At 44.1% G+C, this 19,237-nt stretch overlaps 1 long non-coding RNA gene across 1 annotated transcript; it reads right to left on the reverse strand.

The window, feature by feature from the left end:
* Positions 1–5,079: 5,079 nt before the first annotated feature.
* Positions 5,080–6,148, reverse strand: LOC144118751 (uncharacterized). The gene is made up of 2 exons (XR_013312123.1): positions 6,009–6,148; positions 5,080–5,380 (listed from the first exon to the last, which is right to left on the reverse strand). It is a non-coding gene; the product is annotated as an uncharacterized LOC144118751 (long non-coding RNA).
* Positions 6,149–19,237: the final 13,089 nt, after the last annotated feature.

Below are 19,237 nucleotides of genomic sequence, written 5' to 3' on the forward strand. Positions count from 1 at the left end.
TCTGTAGCCTACAGGGTATTTACTGAGGTTATCGCTCACAGAATAAGGGCAACCTTAGACTTAAATCAACCAAATGATCAGGCAGGCGTTCACAAAGGATGCACTCTCTGGTAAAGGATTCTCTGTATGGTATTTTCTGTGGTAAAAGATATATCCTCTGTGCTCCGTACGCGAGCACCAGAGGCAGGAGCAAAGTGCAGCTGAGCTGTCAACGCGCTGAGCCGATTCCTGTTTCTCCTCCGCACGCTCTTCTGCCGATCGCGGCTGCGGTTAAACCGTCAACAAGCACCCGTCCCCTCTCCTCGGCCGGCTGGCGACAAGCTGAGGCGCCCACATAACGCCAAGGCGTTCTCCTCTCAAAGGCGAGCTGAAGTGTCCTCCAATTTTTTATTGACATCGTTACTGATACTGACCATGGGGAATTTGTGTAGGTGAAGTTCGACTAAAAGTGGGCAAGTAGGCCAAAGCTGTCTTCTTCCAATCGTTTGCTCCACAAATTGGGATTAGTGTTCTCTTTCTTTCAGCGTTTCCGCCATCGCGTTGGATCGCGTCCGACATGATGTTTGCTCTTTTAGACGATGGGCCCAGTCACCACCAATACGCACAATTTGCGTTGATGAATACAATAAAGGTTGCGCTACTCGAATATGCAAGGTTGGACAGTGCCGCTGAAGCACACAAATTTAGAGAATAAGTCTCTATAAGTGGAGGTCGATGTTTGAGATCTAGCCGTCGTCATGCACTTGTATTTTCCTATACATTCCAGTTAGAATTTTTTAGCTAGAAATTATCACATTATTGATGAGAGGCTGATCAAAATCACAAACTTATATAACCAATCACAGGTTGTCTAAGCGAAAGTTAACCACTGGATCTAAAACAGAACTTGCGAGATATCGGGATTGTTTTTTGTTTTTTTTTTTAAGCGAGACCCGCCGCGGTGGCTCAGTGGTTAGGGCGCTCGACTACTGATCCGGAGTTCCCGGGTTCGAACCCGACCGCGGCGGCTGCGTTTTTATGGAGGAAAAACGCTAAGGCGCCCGTGTGCTGTGCGATGTCAGTGCACGTTAAAGATCCCCAGGTGGTCGAAATTATTCCGGAGCCCTCCACTACGGCACCTCCTTCTTCCTTTCCTCTTTCACCCCCTCCCTTATCCCTTCCCTTACGGTTAGCTTCAGGTGTCCAACGATATATGAGACAGATACTGCGCCATTTCCTTTCCCCCAAAAAGCCAATTATTATTATGTTTTTGACGCGAGGTTTATTGCCTCAGGGCACAAAAAAACTATGAAGTGAGAGATGAGTAAGATGCTTAAATAAATGATAGAAGGTGGGCTGATTTGATGAAATCAAGAAGTGAACGATGATATATACCCTGTGTCCGGGCAATATAGCAGTACGGATTGTCCGGTGATAGTTACACTGTCGCCAGGTGCCGAATTCTCGTCGGCTTTAGCGCCGGGCAGTCCCACAACAGGCGGTGGATATCCGCCTCACAGTCTCTATTCTTGCAGACTGAACACCCGGGGCGGGGATATCAATATTTGAAATGCGGCCACTTGCGTGTCACGGCTGGAGTTATGGCAACCCCGACCCGTATCCTCCGAAGCGCAACCTCCTCTGCACGGGTAAGACCACGGGGGAGGGTTACCGCACACGGAGGGTTTAGAGCACGTGTGCGGCTCCAGAGGTGTTCCTTTCTTGTTTAAAGGAGGGTGGTATCATCAGAGTGAGGACTCGAGGCAAAGACAAGGTTGCGGTCTAAAGGCGGGTCGCAGAATCTGCGCGGCTTTGTGCGCTCAGGAGGTCACGCGGGACCCACTCAATACTGATTTGCGGCGGGATGCGTGCCGCTAGACGATGGATGTCTTGGCAGATTTCTGGGGTGCGACTGACTAGTCGTAGTAGGCGTGTGACGTGAAGGGTGCCGGTGCAAATAACAATGCGGGCCGTGGATAGCATGGGAACGGCGGCCACAGAGCAAAGTGCCTCTTGAACCGCAAGCATCTCCGCACAGAAGGAGGAAGGAGGTTCTGAGAGGCGAAACTTTGACGTTTTGTACGGAGTAGGCTTGCAAGGACAGTAAACTGCCGTTGTTTCGCAGGCCTGGATGCTTGCGTCAACGTACATAACGATGGAGCCATGCGGCAGTTAGGCTTCTTGCTCTGTAATTCGGTCGCGATGATGGCGGACGTAGATCAATTGGCTTGTTGTCGCTTAGCTGCACAAAACGCCAAGGAGGAAGAACTGGCGGGGGTGGCTGTAGAATGGAGTGCGATGAAGCATATGTCCTGAGTGCACACGTTGTGTGTGTAAGGCTTGACTTTAGGCGGCGAGCATCGCGTCGTTGCTGCACCAGCTCATCTAGTGTATTCAGCTGCGCATGTTCTTGGAGCGCCACGATCGGGGAATGCGGAGAAGGCAAGTGATGACCCTCATTGCCTCTCGATTAACAGCTTCTAGACGATCCCATTGAGCCCTCGTCAAATGCTGGAATTGAACTTCGTTGGTGCGAGAGTTGGTGCGGCGGCACAGCCGCCCGCACCAACTCTCGTGCAACATGAGAGCGGGCTCCGCGTGTTTTAGGAGCAATTCGTTTAATTAGACCTCGGCGCCTTAATTGCTTGCTTTTTAGCCCGAGGAAGCCAAGCAGTACCTGTTCCTGACTCGTGTATTGTCAAGCCCAAGGTTTTTACGATCGAACTTTCTTGAATTGGAGCTCAAGATAGATGGAGACGAATTGGTGTTGCAGCCAGTTTACGGCGCCCCCAGCGGTTGGCGACTGACACGAATCTGGTTTTGCTCACTGAAAGCTGCGGACCAATTGAAGAACCAAAAGTCGACGTAATATCTATGGCTGTTTGTATACGCCTGCTGCTTGAGTCATCAGGTCGTTGTGAGTGCTCCGCACCGTTATATCATCAGGATACAATAAGAACTTAATTTCAGAGACATCATGTAAGCGCCAAGCAAGCGGGATAAAAGCATTATTAAATAATGTTGGCGATAACACCGATCCCTGGGGAACGCCGCGAAGAGGCACAAATGATCCGACGGCCTCACCACCGAGGCGTATGGCAAAGTGTCGGCCTTCAAGGAAGGATTTAACAAAATTTCGCACTCTAACGGGGAAATGTAGCAAGTCAAGCGATTCCAGGACGGCAGCATGACTGATATTATCGTACGCCTTTTCACCGTCCATGGCCAGTACAGTACATACATTGTGGCTGCGAGTTGAGGCCAGAACTGCTGACGCCAAAACAGCCAGTCCATCTTCTGTACCTATGTACGTACGAAAGGCAATTTGGACGGGATGGTAGAAACCATGGTGCTCAAGCTACCATGACAGTCATGTGGCAAGAATTTTTTCGGTAAGCTTGCATAATTTTGGCTTAAACGATATAGGCCGGAAATTTCCGAGGTCTATCGGCGGCTTTCCCGGCTTTGGTATGGGGATTACAATAGCCAATTTCCAGGTTTCTGGTACGACGCCTTCTTTCCATACCTTGTTAATGGTGGCGAGGAGTTGAGGCAGTACAGCGGAACTTAAGTTCTTGTAATCCTCGTACGGAATGTAGCCCGGACTGGGCGCAGTCTTGCGACGGCCTCGTCTATTGCTGCAAGAAACTCGCGCATTGAAAATAGGCTTGCAATTCTGTCGGCGCCGGCTGTATATGGGAGCTTATCGAGATATGCTGGAATGGCAGGCAAGGGGGCTCCTATGACCCTTGGAGGCAACATTATACTTGGGGAAAAACTTCCACGCAGCCTCTCTGGCGAAATGATCCTGAGCTAAGTTAGCTGCGAAGCATGCTGTGGCCGCTGCGTCAGCTCGACGGGAACCATGTTCCATTGCACGAAAAGTTCGCCAGAGAGCAGTATTCGATGGCTTTGTCGAGAACTGCTCATACCAGTTTTTGCAGGCATAAAAAAACTGTGCGATCACGTTAACTACCAGCCTGTTTAAATAAGTTCAATAGCCAATCTTCTTACAGTTACATTTGTGTTCTGGATTGCAATACGAGCGTTCTGTTCGGCTGGTAATAAGTGCTATATGTGTTTCTAGGATTTCAAGAACGCTACTTTCTTCGGCTCTGTGGCTTAAAAAATTTGAACGTCCACGCGCCCTCTTCGAAAAGGAAACGCTGCGAAGAGATTTCTATCACGAGGCGTCACTACAACCCACATATTCCAGAAGAATTTGCCCTGCCCGCATCGTGATACCCATCGGTACTCGCTGTAGTAGCCCATGCAAGAGTAAGATCTCCAGAGGCGTGCACGACGGAGTGACTCGTATTGAATAAGTTTGCCCCGCGTAGCTCTGAGAGCGGGTGGTTTTCAACAAGGACGTGTGACGTTGAAAAGACTTTGGGTCATAGCGGCTAGGGAAATTGCGTTTTGAAAATTCTTAAAAGTTAAAAGTATGTTACTAACGCCCTAATAACAATTCTAACCGCGCTCAGGCAAGTAACAGCCGCAGCGAAGCGGTACCTTTTCTCCACATTGCATAAGTCAAAAGGCAACAAGAATCAATTTTAAGTGAAGCCCATCGCTTCGGACAGCAAGTGGACGTCGTGCCTTCAGGCGATTTATTGCCGCCGAAAGGAAACGTAGGCTTTGTGAAGCAGAGAGTGCAATCTGATGTGGCACTAGTTTTACAGTGCCGCTAATCTCAGAAACTTGGGTGCGTCATAGCTGAGTGCAGAACTAAGACCACAAGTACATGTCACTGAACGGATGTTGCTGCCTCGTTGTTGCTCGAGTACTCAGGACATTACCCAAGGCAGCTGCCTTCTACTGAAATATTCCAGACAAATGCAACTATTTTGCTAACACGACCTCTGCAGTAGGTGGGCAAACTTAGTGCCGCAGATTTTTGTAAAACCCTATTTCCCATTTCTGCCTATTTCTTTCTTTCCCTGTTCTATAGTCGCCGTCTGGGCAGTTGCAGGCCGAACACTGTTCTTCCCGCCTGCTTCTCCACACTTGCGCGCAATAGGATTCCTCTGTGTCTCGTTTAAGCATTTGATGGAGCAAATATTAAACATAATCCACCATTAAGAAACAAGAACGCACGCTTTGTACCTTTTTCACTCGTGTTTATTTCATTTTGTCTGCATTAACCGCTCTCCTCACAGCTCAAGTTGTGAGCATGAAGTGAAGACGGCTTAGAAGTGTTGTGCATATCTTTAGAAAAAGAGATGTAAGGCAGTTCCTTAGGAGTCCTGGACGCTGTAATCAATGCGACCAGCGGACAGTGAATCCAAGAGAGCTCCGTTAATGCGTCCTTCGGCCTGTTGTGGACCTTCCTCAGCACGTTCGATTGCCACGGCTTCAGCCCTTGCTTCTGTAGCAACTTCAGCTTTGGTTACCATAGCCTCTGAAAAGGGTCCAAAAAAAGGTGGTAAACACATAGGTTGGTCCTTCAAGAGGTCAATTTTCATTGCTATATAGTTTCTGCGCAAAGTGGTCAGTTCAGTGTACCTTTTAATTGACTCCTTCTTGGAGACCCTTCTTCACGGACGAAAAAACAGATTCACTTACATTTTATTCGCACTAAAATACCTCGGTGGCACAGCTGTGGTCCTCCTCTGTTTTTGGCTTCCCAGTGCTGCCGACGCGAAAAGGCAGTTATCAATGCTGTCCCATTGTCTCACCTCGGCGTACGAGCCCCCTCGTAAATATCCTCTCACGGATAATTCATAACCGCTATATGGGCGCGCAACTGGAATGTTTGAGGGTATAATCGAATGATGTGCATTAGGTTGTGCTTCTCGATCTTTGTGAAAGTCTAACTGCGCCTTATTTCTTAACGAATATATTACCACGGTTACACTATTTTTCTCTTCGTGTTCAACAAATATTTGTTAGCGGCTGCCTCAAAATATTCGTTCATCGATAATATCGGTGCACTTAACAAAAATCATCGACTTTTTAGAGCGTATGTAGTTTCAACGCCGTGCGAAGAGTGCTTCTAGAGGTAAACAAAATTTATTTGTGCTGCTTACCTGATATCAGAAAGCCAAAAATGGCCACCGCGATGAGAACAGCCTTGGAATTCATAGCGCCTGGGCGAAGTACCTGGGTATGACAGGAACGAATAGCGCTTTTTACGTGCTCATCTGCTTATAAGAACGGCTTTATTAACTGCGCTAAGTGACATCTACTCTTTCCTGCAGACTGCATCAACACAATTTCAAGAGCGATTTTCAAGCAGAAATGATCCATAGGCGATTACGCGCTTTCACGCTGACTCTGCTTCAAAAAGTAGGAAAACAGCAAACATAAAGAAATTATAATTTCACGTGTGTCCAATTTTACATCTGATATTGAGGGTTTCCGGTGGTTCTTGACAGAATGGAGGCATCTAACATGCATGAAATCATGTACGCATCAGCATTACGGTCTTATTGCTTTCCTAGAATATGGAAAAATTGCTACTGTCGGTTCATCCTGCTATGAATACCGCTCTGAAGGCGGAGACGTAGCATCTGCTTGGAAAGAAACCTATCTAGGCTCAGGTTTCTCTCTTAAATCTCTCGCTGGGTTACATCACATTTTAAAATCTTCTCCGTAGCAACAAAAAACATTCTCATTATTGTGGTGAATAATCGCCTGTAATCTGCAGCTCCATTGCCTTTCGCAGCACCGGCTCCAAGACTCGAATGCATAGGCTTTTACAATTATTTCTTCGAGCTAATAATAGCATAGAAGAAATCTCTCCTTATAGTACCTGGAAGTTACGTGCCTTCAAGAGTAGCACTGCAACCGAAACGGAGGTCGTAAAAGCTAGAGAAGAAAAATTATGCTTTAAATGCGCTAATAATGGCACTCGACAAAGGTAATTCACACTGGTGGCCAACTTCAATGGTTCGTAAGCGATAACGGCGTGTATTAATTTCCAATATGTTGAATCCTGAATCTTGAATTCTGAATCGTAAATCGGAATGCTGAATCCTGATGCTGAAGCAATACAAAGTGCCTCTAACTTATTAGAGTTCCTAAAACTAAACCAGTAGATTTGAAAAAGGGCGTGAATCTTAAGTAAAAACAACGCTTATTGAGCTGGTTTTTAATTTGGTCTAAAAATATGCTTGAAATAATATGTGAATCGAACACTAATTTTTGCAGCAGCGTGGGTGTGGGCTCGTGAGACGATCAATTATATATGTTTCATAGTTACTCGCTATTGTCGGAGGATGAAGGCCTTAACTGGAGAGAAACTCACCTTCCTCTTTAGAGACCAATGGTCGAAGGGTGGAAAACTTTGGCCTTATATTTTCGACTCTAATGGCACGTGCCGACCAGAAATGATTTTTTTTTCTTTCGGCATGAGGTGCCCTCGTCTCAGCATCGCCATATAGAACTGCACGAAAATAAATCCTTCAAAAAAGTATGCTTACATCAACTGAAGGACAGAAAGAATGAAATAAGAATTGCTATCGGCGTCCTAAAGTATGGCATTCCAGGATTACCTTGACACGAGGAAAAGGCTTTTGTCCTCTACATATGCAGCATGAGTGACACACTGGGTAATGAGCCGGGGACGACATCATGGGAAATGTTGCCTTCCATTTACCGCGGAAGATAATACGCACTGTTGTAATGACATTCCAGTATAGGTCTCCTCTGGAAGGTCCGAGAACGCATTTCATGTTAGCGTAAAAGGTTGTCCTGCTGTTCGTCCTGGAATAGCGATAATTAAAATTTTTTTTATTACAGCCCTCATTTTTGAAAGGAAGCCCAAAGCACCTTTTTACAGCTTTTTAAGCGAAAAAATTTCGATGTAGATTTATCAACGGTTCATTCTCCTGCCTTACGAAAATTTCAAAAAAATTGGGAACATATGGACTATGAGAAATCTTCCTTATTTTTTAGCTCAATTTGTGTTTAATCACTCCTGTTGTGAACGGACATCTGCTTTTCTTTCTGTTTTGTTGCATCTGTGCTTAGCCTTTGTCGGTCAAGGTGCTCTTAGCATGTCTTGCCGAAACTGAGGAAAAAGAGGCGTTTTCCAGATAATTTTTTTGTATAATTACACAGAGCTTACCGCAGCTGCCTTTGCTCTTGCTGCATTCAGTACTCTAGCGAAAAGCACCGGTATACAGAGAGCTCAGCGTTGCGCCTACGGCATCATAAAAAAAGAACGTCTGGTGGTGCATTTTTTCGCGTTTCCAAGAATAGAAACTAAGTTCTTGCACCAAACACAGGAGACAGTTCCAAATATTCCGTGCGGCTTACGAAAATTTTTTAAAGTACGAAACACAAACACATACAGTGGAATGACTTCCGAGTAATGGTAGCAGGGTTCGAAATCCAGGCTGCAAATATTCCTATCGCCAATCGTAAGATTTAGTTTTAGCATATGTCAACGGCCGCAATAAAAGGACTGTTTTCTATAGTTTACTCAAATATTTCACATTTCAATTGAAACTGCATGCCTGTCTTTTACTACTGCTTCTTGTGTGTAAAATACTCAAGTGCTTCTTTAAATAGGTAAACTTTATATATTTCAGTCAGTCTGTGCTTTCTGTCATTATTGTCTAAAAAATCGGTTTCTACTCAGTGAAAACTGATTTCGTTGTGTTGAAGGATGGTGACAATGCGCCATCAAAACAACAAAAAATTTTGTTGCCAGCAACTCTTCTTTATTGCAAGAAATAAAAGGCGCAAACTGTGCAGCTTCTACTGCCCCTAAAGCTGGAAAGCCGGAGTGCACACTTTTATAGAGCAATCTTCATAATAAAAAAAAGCTCCATACAAGCTAGGAAAAGATTTAAATACTGAGTTTTATTTTGATGCTCCTTTAGCCCTGTTTTTTATTTATTCCCCAAAAGCGCTACTGTTTGCTCCCTATAAGAGCGGCACATTATGCGAGTTGTTCGTAATTTATGGCCGTTCAAACACAGTGCTAACAGAAGCTAAGCAGAGAACGAGAAGACACCCATCTCAACGCTGTTTCTGCCGTCTCTGGTAGCGGTGGTTTTAATTCACCACTATTTATAGCTGCGATGCATGATTTGATCGGTCTGCGCTCGGTCCTTCTGCGTTAAGAAAATAGAGAAAATCGCAGTAGGAAATAAGTTCCGGTTTTCGGATTCGATGCAAAGAATTTCTATTGAGAAAGCAGAACGGAACCTCAATTCCATTATGGATTATGCAAAATACGCAATTTCTTGGCGTGTCTTAAAGAGAATCTTTAAAAATGCCACTTTACCGAATAAAAGCATGAAATTCAGACGAATTATATGGTGTGAACCAGACCGGTGGCAGTGGTACAGTAGAAGTTAATAGTGAATATAACTTGGTCTACAAGGATAAGTTGATTATCGAATTTTGTGATACTAAGCAAAGCCTAATGTTTCAGTTGAACCAATGTACACCGAACGAGTACACCGACTCGGGTGTTTTGACCGTAAGAAAATTAGACCAATAATGGTAAGGTTTGCGCACTTCAAAATTAAACAACAGGTACTTACTAATGCAAAGAAAATGAAAGGGACCAATTATAGCATTTCCAAGGAGTATTGGCAGAACACCCGCCTAGCTCGTAAAATCCTCGTCTAGTTCGCAAAAGAACAACATGAGAAAATCATCCCGCGGCACAAAAGGATGACCATAGGCAATACCACATACACATTTCATCAGGATTCTCAACAGGGTGTACCTTGCACACCATAGCTATCCCCCAGTCCCTCGCACCGCGCGGCTCTTAACTCTGTATCTTTTTTACACTAACATAAGAAGCCTTGTTCCCAAACGCGATGCTCTCACCAGTCTCACTGATACCACTCAATGCAATGTCAATGTTCTGACTGAAATTTGGCTTAATGAACTAATAGTTTACAAAGAAGTGCTGGACATATTCCCGAACTTCAATATTTTTCGGCGCGATCGCGAAGGCAAACGAGGCGGCGGCGTGCTAATAGCCACCCACCGTATCCTTCAATGCTTCGGTTTAAAAATTGACCCACCTCTTGGAAAATTGTTCATCTGCTCAACCGCCTCTTTCCCGCCCATTTTAATCTGCAGTGTTTAACGTGCTCCAGGCAGCAACGCTTCGTTCGTTCCACTATTCCATGACGCTATTACCAGTTTAACTTCCAAAGTTACGCATGTTACTGTCTTTATATCAGGCGATTTTAACTTGTCTGCGATAAACTGCTCTTGCCCTTCTGAGATCGCGTCAAATTCCACAGAATATCATTTTATGAGCACATGTTAAACCTTTGCTTTAAGCCAACTAGTCTCTTCCCCAACGCAAAAAGACAAAATGCACAATCATCTAGCAAACTTGATCTGATACTAACGGTCCATTCAGAGAACCTGTTATCCCTTTCATATCTTCCAGGACTGAGTGATCATTCTATAATCCTCGCCAAGTTTCTCACCTACGTACAAAAGAAAAACAAAATCAACTAGAATACTCACTTTATATGATAAAGGCGATTACAGCAGCATAAACCGTGAACTGGACAATTTCTGTGCTTGGTTCCTGACTGAGCAAAGTTCTACCGAGACTAACTGGCTTCTTTATAACAACAAAATGAATAACCTCAACCAACGGTACATTCCTAAATTACTGTGAGTGAGCGCGTTTCTACCCCTTGGTTCAACAACACAATAAAACGCCTCAATAACAAGAAGAAATGGCTTTATCGGGCTGCCAGAAGAAATAATAGCCATAGTACGTGGAAGAAATATTACGAATACGAAAGGGTTTATAACGCCCAAGTTTTTAAATCTAAGCAAAAATTTTTAACACCACACTCCCCGGTATGTTGCGCACAAACCCTCGTCAATTTTGGAAATGCATTAATCCTTACACTAGCAACACAATAACACTTCGCGACGATGATAACACTGCAGATGCTGAACAGGATGGTGCCGAAGTGCTTAACCAAACTTTTATTTCTGTATTTACTCGCGAACAAGACGGGGATCTACCCGATTTTCCATCCTTTGGTTTTCCTGTTATGACCAATATATCATTCGAGCAGCAAGGTATTCTTAAAATAATAGTGCGTTTCTGTCTTCTTCATGGATTGTATACTGTTTGCGCTCATTGTTCGCTAGTATCATGTGCTTACACTATTCTAGACAAGATCTGTGCTGTGTTTTGAGATATAGCAAAGCAGTCTTTAATGTGTCTAACAATTTGCTACCGCATTCCAATCTTGCTCTCTAAGAGGATGAACTCTTACTTTTTACAGAAAGATATTTCCAGTGCGAAAAGGCGCAGTTATGTTTAAAATATGTAAGCCCATAGAGAAACAACCTTTTTCTAGAGAAAAGTGGAAATAGAAAAGATTGATTTACCGACCCTTGTCCGGGTCGCCGTATCTAATGGGAGACGCAGAGATTTTATTCGCTTCTTTGATCAGTGAAATCACCAGCTGAAAAGAAATAAATAATTCTTAAAATCTCGCGTTTTCATTTAGGCTGTTGTGATAGGTAGTGTTATCTATCGTAATTGCGCCTTCCATCGAATATCTCTATCAAACAGTTTTATGTTCATTTCAAAGAGAATCTAATGTAACAAACTATCAATATTGTTCTCATCATTATCCTGTTTTCTAACAGCGGCTCCTCTGCATCACTGTGCCAAATTAGCTTAACGCAGCTTTTATTCTTTATTAACCTTAGGAAAAGCAAAACAAAGCTTATGAGCCAAGGCCAGTTCTCAATTCTTTGAAATCACGAGCAAATCGCTAGGTGTCACCTAGGTGTCAAATTGCTTTGTGTCACCTAGTGGTGAAGGAAGAAATTTTATGAATGGCTAAGATTGAGAGATTTTAAGGAGGTCGAAAAACCTCAGCCGGCATCTTTGGCTGGGCGAGGATGTTGAGCCTCACAAAAAGTAAAACAAAAACCTCAACCTTCATACCAGGAATGAGAAAGTGGCTGAGGTGTATCAAAAAAATGAAGGCGAAGTAATGGGTAAATATTTAAAGTTTGTTGAGGAAACCTGTTTCTCTTAAAATGCTAGACACAAAGGTTATGTCAACAATTGCTTCGTCTCCAAGACTAACATTGGGTATAAAGAAATATGCTCATTATAAAACTCAGTGAAAACATTTTTCTAAAATAAAGTGTGATGAACGGTTGTGTTCATCATGTGATGATATCGCCAATTTTCACAAAGGGGTTTGTCTATATTTGTCAAGAGGAAGCTGTGTTTAAGGTTTTTCTGGCCTTTATAGAGACATGAAATATATTAAGTGATATGCTCCTGGTGCAAACATCAATTCTAGTCACCTAAAAGTGACTTTAGCAAGTGTAGTTTGTTGTTTAATTCCTTCCTCCTAGCCAACTGCCATTTTTCTCAATTTACGGTGTCCGAAGTTCACGTAATCCTTAAAAGTTACGCTTGCGTTCCTTATCGGCTTGCCACTAGCTTGGGCACTGCACAAATCGGCTAAGTTTTTGTCTTTAATTCAGACATGACTTGGTACCCAGCAGCGTATTGTTTTGTCTTTGAGCTATGGCGGTTGTTATGTTGCGTATGATGTCTTCAAGCAGCAGAGTGTTTGCATTTTTAAGAATTAAACGCCCTTAATTACAGTTATCGAGTGTGTGTACGTAATGCAGTTGAAGAGGTTCTCGGTCGCTTTTTTTCTGCAGCTACACTGACGGCGTAACGTTAGGCAGTTAAGGTAGATGCGCATTGCGGGAGCCTTACAATTTCATAGAATTTCCTTGTACCACTGCACTTCCTACGTAAGCATCCGTTTTTGAAATGTCAGTATAAAACTCCGTGAAACCATTGTAGTTTTAATCAGGTGGAAAAAACTCCCTGTAATACATGTTGCTTTGGAGTTTGCTTTTTCTGGAACTGTGTAGGAGAGAAATCGCATATTATAATAAATTTGTACCATGCTGTCAGGGGATCTCGTCTCAGTGCAATGTTAGTTAATGTGTTCAGCAAGGTGAGATTCTGGCAAATCTTATCAAATCGCAAGAGCAATGGCCTGGTAGTTCGCGCTTTGGTGGTATAGAGTGTTCTAGATGGGCACTTTGTAACTATTTGGTGAAAGATAAGTTTCTGCAGTGAATGGATACTTCAAGTGCACCACGATGTGAGGATACTTTTGTCGGCAAGGGGTGGTTCGTTGGTTTCTCGAAGCAAACTGTCTATAGGTGACGTCCTGTATGCTCCTGAGGAAAGAAACAAAGTTGAAATATGTACTGGATACATTCTCTTAAGGTAAGGTGGCCTCGCTGGCTCATAAACTTTACATCCATAATCTGAAGTACAGCATGCTGCAGAGCGATAAAATTGTAAAGGGCATGCCCTATCGGAACCTAAGTGTTTTATTGACAGTTCTTTTATTACATTCAGTGATCGAGAACCCTTCTTTTTAGGGCGTTTTTGTGTGAAAAAAATGTGTTTTTTGAAAAAAGTTATTCTTAAAAATTTGTGCTCATCCTGGCAGTATGACCTCATTCAGATAAAAGGTAGGATTAATATGCAGTCCTCTTCTAAGCAAGAACAGAGCAGCTACTGACGTTTTGTGTGCAAATTCAATGTATATTTTCCTTGTCGCTGTAGGCCCTGCTAGACCCATCATCTGCTTAGCCTGCAGGGGCTCATGTATAGGCTATACATCGAGGCCGTTCAGTGCTGGATTACAGTCGTACTGTTCAACATAAAGCAGTTAAAGTTTACTCACAAAAAGACCCTTTTTCATTTTACTAAGGCTACATGCCAACAGATCGTAGCGGCGATATTTGTGCTTAGTCGGAATTTTGACAAAGCATGTACATGCCCTAGATGCATTTCATGACATAACAATGCACTACCGCCTAGGTTGACTTCTATATCCCCTAGCACTTCTTTCTCTACCAAAGCCCAAGAAATTGCGTGGAGGCAACTTCAAACGAACACATTCCCCAACCCCGCTATATACGCCCGCATATACTCTGCGGTCTACTCTTCCTCCTGTCAAGTATGTGGCCAACATGCCACCCTATCCCACATACTCTGGGCTTGCCCTCAGGACTCCCCTCCGCGAGGTTTGCAGCTATCGAATCCAGACCAGTGGGAGGCCGCATTGCTCAGTTCCGGCTCGGACACACAGATCCGGGTTGTGACAAGCGCCCTAGAAGTCGCCGAACGCCACGGGCTCATGGCCACTTGATGAGGCTATAAAACTACACCAACTGCTACTTTGGTCGATGAAAATAAAATTTATCTACCTCCTCCGAGCCCATGGCAACTACCGCTGATGCTAGTCCGGACGCAAGGGACGAAGCCGGATAATTTGAACGCACCGCGGTAGGACCTCAAGAGGCGGAGGATCGCATTGGCGTAACGTGCATTACCACACTTTGTGGCGGGGGCATGGGTTAGAGCTTGGAACCCTGCAATATACCGGCCTGAAAGCCGTCCCAACATTTATACAGCATTTCTCTACATATGTACGCCACCTCCTAAGTTATCAAATACTGTTCTTGATGCACCGTCACCGTCACTGTTATGGGACTGTCCGGCGGTTCAGATCAAATGAAATAGACACTACAGCAAACGGGACAAAGTGCCGGCTATTCTCATATTTAGTTGGCTAAGCATATTGTTGCGGATAAAGCTTAGTGGAAGCGGAGAGAGAATTCTTCAACGCGCGATAGGGTGAAGAAGTCAGCAGGGGCAGCAGCCTCTGGCTTGCGACTCCGCACTGTGCAAGTGGGTAATGGTAGAATACATCAATATGACAAATAAATATGAAATCGTACACTGATCTGTACGAGTGGTACCCACCTCCAGTAGTGACTGTAGCTGCTCGTTAATGACCATTATTCGTTACTTATTGGTTGCAAGCACGGGTTCAAGCGTTTCACGATCAGCACAGCTTTCTCGGCAAACGGTGTGCAAATTCCAACAACTACTAGGCGCAGATCCCCAATAAGGCATTTGGTCATGATTTTTATTTGCTAGTTACATAATTATCCTTCATTCGGAGACACAGGCGAAAGATGCTCAGATCTACGATTAAACGGCGGTAGTTAAAGGCGATTGTCTGGGGCTAACACGGTGTAGCTAAGCAGTGCTCTTTTGAGCGTGAACTTAATGGCCTTAGCACAGGATAGTGTCGTACTCGTTTATGCGTTGGCATTGTTGTGCCCGACCGAAGCGAAATCAGAACGCCGATACGCCGCAGAGGTGTCTTACCTTCTTTTTAAACGTCGCCCATGCGAAAGCTGCAGCTGACGGCTTGTCCAGAACAGATAATTCAGCCCGTACCTCCGCACGCCTACATTTCATTTCTGCAGCGGTCAAAGTGCTCTGCCCTTTGCTTGCATGTCTTCTGCGGGGGCGGTGCTTCTTCGTGCTCACGTTTATGTTCTGCATTGCTACTTGAGGAATATCTCTCAATTTTATTCAGAATTAAGTTCAGCGTTTTCAACATTGAACGCTGCCTCGAAGTTCTCCCATGTTTCATTGCAGCTCGAGCGCTTCGGCAGCTAGAGCGCGGTTGTCACTCGTGGGTGTCAGGAGAAACAGGGACATACTGTACTTGTTGTGGCGGAGCGCTATCACTCTAGCATTTCTGGTAGAAGTCCAGGGTTCTTCGACATCCATTTGGAATATTGCAATAGTGTTACGTACACTAACAATATTGTAAACATACTGTACAATATTGTAAAAATATTGTACAATACTGTGACAAAAGAGCGCCATGGCGCTATTCGGTTGCAGATGCTTTTGCTTCATAAAAAATCACCGCTGTTATCAATCGTTCATTCTTGGGTTGCGTAACAAAATTTTTCTTTAAACCATACGGATGGCTCGCACCCAACATGTAGTCAATGCTGCCGTACGATAGCAGAAACTCTAAATCAGAAAAAATTTCAAGCGTACCAAGGCAAGATTTCCGGATCGATTTATTTTCATATTATAATCTTGCGCTATGTAAAAAAAAATTGTTCATGCAGTATTCTCCGTTTAAAAACTAAAGTGTCCGTATTCATTCTGAAATCACACAGCCCGAAATGATGGATGGACAGTAGACGAAGACTCCATCCGTTATTTCGGTGCTGTGTCATTTCAGGATGAATCCGGTTTATCCGTCATCAATTTTTTATAAATATTACACTTTTATCTCTGCTCCACCTTCGTAAATATGCAAAGCGGTGCGCACAATGAAAAACAGGGGATATGCATTGACTTTTGTCTGGCCGCTGTTCTTAGTGACCTGTACTGGCACACCTTGACAGGAGCCTCCAAGAGCAGCTTACCATCCACATGTGGTCAAAATGTTTAAATTTGTTGACGATTTTTTTCTTCTGATTGAGTATACGCCATCGCGCTTAGAGCAGGTTGTATCCGGGTTTTTAACTAAAGCACTAGAGTGTTCACAGCTGCTGTTTACTAACGAAATGCCAACTGACAACGAGATCCGCTATGTTGATATTCCGTTTTAAATTCCTAGACAGCCACGTGTGTTGGAGCTATTCAACTCACGTTAACCAACCTCTACTCCCCTACACACCTGCACATTCTAAACTGGAAAAACGAGGCATTATAATGAATGCTGGAAAACTCATGCCCCCCCCCCCCCCATCAGCCAAAATTTTCATGAACAACTCGCTATGCTGCATGAAGCGGACTACTCGGCTTATATCTTTGTTTCTGTCGCTTAAAGCTTCCTGAAGAGGAAGCGCCAAGTAGATCAACTATCATCTCTGCCTTCAGAAAAATAGAAAGGCAAAATTGCCGTTATTCCTTACATTAATTGCCGGTCCCACAATCTCAAGAAATTTCGGACGAAGGCGAATGTTCTCGTAGTTTTTTCAGCCTTTGAAAAACTAAATGCGCTATGGAAAAATACTTTGCTTGCCGATAAACCTGCCAAAAACTTGTTGTGCACCATTAATCACAGGAAAAAATTGGCGAAATCTACTGAAGTCATTGTTTATGACATCCCACTTTCTTGTGGCAAGCGGTATGTTGGTCAGCCTGGTCGTTGCTTGAATGAGAGGCTTCGTGAACACAAAAGAACATGAAACCTTTTATTGGCAGTAAGCTGGCTTTTTACTCTAAGCAGTGTGGTTGTGTGCCATTATTGCATAAGTATTCGATCATGGCCAGACACGGGGATCAGTTAACACGTGAAAATATTGAAGCACCGCGTATCACTGCCTTGGAAGATAAATGTGTCAGCAAACCGTCTATCTCTCTGTCCAAAAGAGAGCACCTTCTTTAAATGTCGCTGAGTCACGCTCTTCAGTACGCCTTCATTCACCTGATTTTCTTTATTTTTTTGCGGGCGCATGCTCCTATTTGTCCTCAGGGGTCACGTTCGTCTTGGTTGCCGATGTTTCTGTCTGTCGGAAGTTAGCGCCTTTGTTGTGTGCGTCTTTCTAATAATAATAATTGGTATTTGGGGGAATGGAAATGGCGCAGTATCTGTGTCATATATCGTTGGACACCTGAGCCACACTGTAAAGGAAGGGTAAAGGAGGGAGTGAAAGAAGAAAGGAAGACAGAGGTGCCGTAGTGGAGGGCTCCAGAATAATTTCGACCACCTGGGGATCTTTAACCTGCACTTACAGCGCACAGCACACGAGGGCCTTAGCGTTTTTCCTCCATAAAAACGCAGCCGCCGCGGTCGGGTTCGAACCCGGGAACTTCGGATCAGTAGTCGAGCGCCCTAACCACTGAGCTACCGCGGCGTGTGCGTCTTCCTTCTTCCTTGTCCCGTTTTGAGCTACGCTAACGTACCATGGTTCATGCTACTCATGGCAAAGGCATAATAGCCTCCACTAAGGTGCTCTTGATGGATATCAAAGATTTATTTTTCCCGTTTCTGTGACGCATATTTTAAAGCCGTCAAAATTCACATTAATGATTAGGATGTAGTTAGATTTTTTTCTTTGTCACATCATAACTGCCGGAATGTGAATCAAATAATTCCTCGAATTTTTAGAGTCTGCTGTGCGAGGATGTCTTCTCTCGCTTGCCGTCTTTGTATCTCGTTCGCATTGCCAAATAAACGGCTCTTGCGTCGCTTCTTCTCTAACATATTAGGGGGTGTTGTGTTCTTTACGCGTCTGGCGCGGAATTCTGTGTTTGGTGGCTCAAGAATTCCAGACTTATCAATGACACGAATAATCGGACATAAGTCCTAAATACGTTCACGTATCCCGGTGATGTTTTGAAGATCATAATTATTATGTTCTCTCAACGCTGTATTGTACTCTTATCAGTGTGACAAAGCGGTGTGAAAGAACTAACAGAAATATCGATGGCTATCACAATGGACAGTTTTCGTTCACCGCTTGATTATCCTGTCACTTAGACACCAGCATGTGCTAAACATTCAGCACGCATGCAATCAAGGTGAATTTTGTATAGAACTTATATACAGGCAGTTAGGAATGTTTCAATACAACCATACAGAAATAATTCAAAATCAGGATTCGAACCGTACTCTAAAGAGTCATCATAAAGAGAGGAGAAATCCACAAGTGGGAAAGAATAAGCTTATGAGCATACGAAGTAAACCGCTTTCAACGACTCTGGGTGATTGCTGGCATCACTTATATTGACCTCAATAATGATGTTGGCATTCGAGATTTCGCATTCTTGAAGTTAGCTAAAATTGAGCGCGCAGTTCAAGAATTGGCTTCTTCATTCGTGTCGTCTCCTGAAAAGGAAATTCAATCCGCTCTTGCGCATCAATGGAATCCCGTTACATCATGTTTCACATGGTTTTTGCGGTAGTGAACCATGTGCCACATCCCGTGCTATAGTTAAAGTTCGCTCTGGTGAATGGTCTCAGGGCTGAGCTACACAAAATACGAGGTCTGATGGCGGAAGCCCTAAATGCCTGCGACAGGCAGATGTCGTGAGGTCTGAACCCAGCTGAGGATTGCGATTGACTTTTGTATTTTATCTTCTGTAATCTTCAGCTACAATGTATTTTATGGTTTAATTCAAAGCGACCAACACAACATATATTATAAGAGGTTGTTGTGACTCAACTTGGCGGAGCGAAAGCTTGATTAAGCATGTTTAGTCATTGTTGGACGCCGATGCGCTTTTCAGCTTCAGATACTCTTGTTGCCTTTGCCGCTCCTTCTACAGACGCACCTCCGGTTCTTCGTCGGTTTCCTCAACTCGACGAGCCCGCTTTCGCGACTTACCTTTAGCCTACGCGGCTTCGTGACGCTCTCTGTAGTAGGGATCGCTAGAAGCAGCCCGGCGCCTCCAATGCTGAGGCGAAGAACTCCACCC

The sequence above is a fragment of the Amblyomma americanum genome, chromosome 2, assembly GCF_052857255.1.
Source record: "Amblyomma americanum isolate KBUSLIRL-KWMA chromosome 2, ASM5285725v1, whole genome shotgun sequence".
Taxonomy (NCBI): Eukaryota; Metazoa; Arthropoda; class Arachnida; order Ixodida; family Ixodidae; genus Amblyomma; species Amblyomma americanum.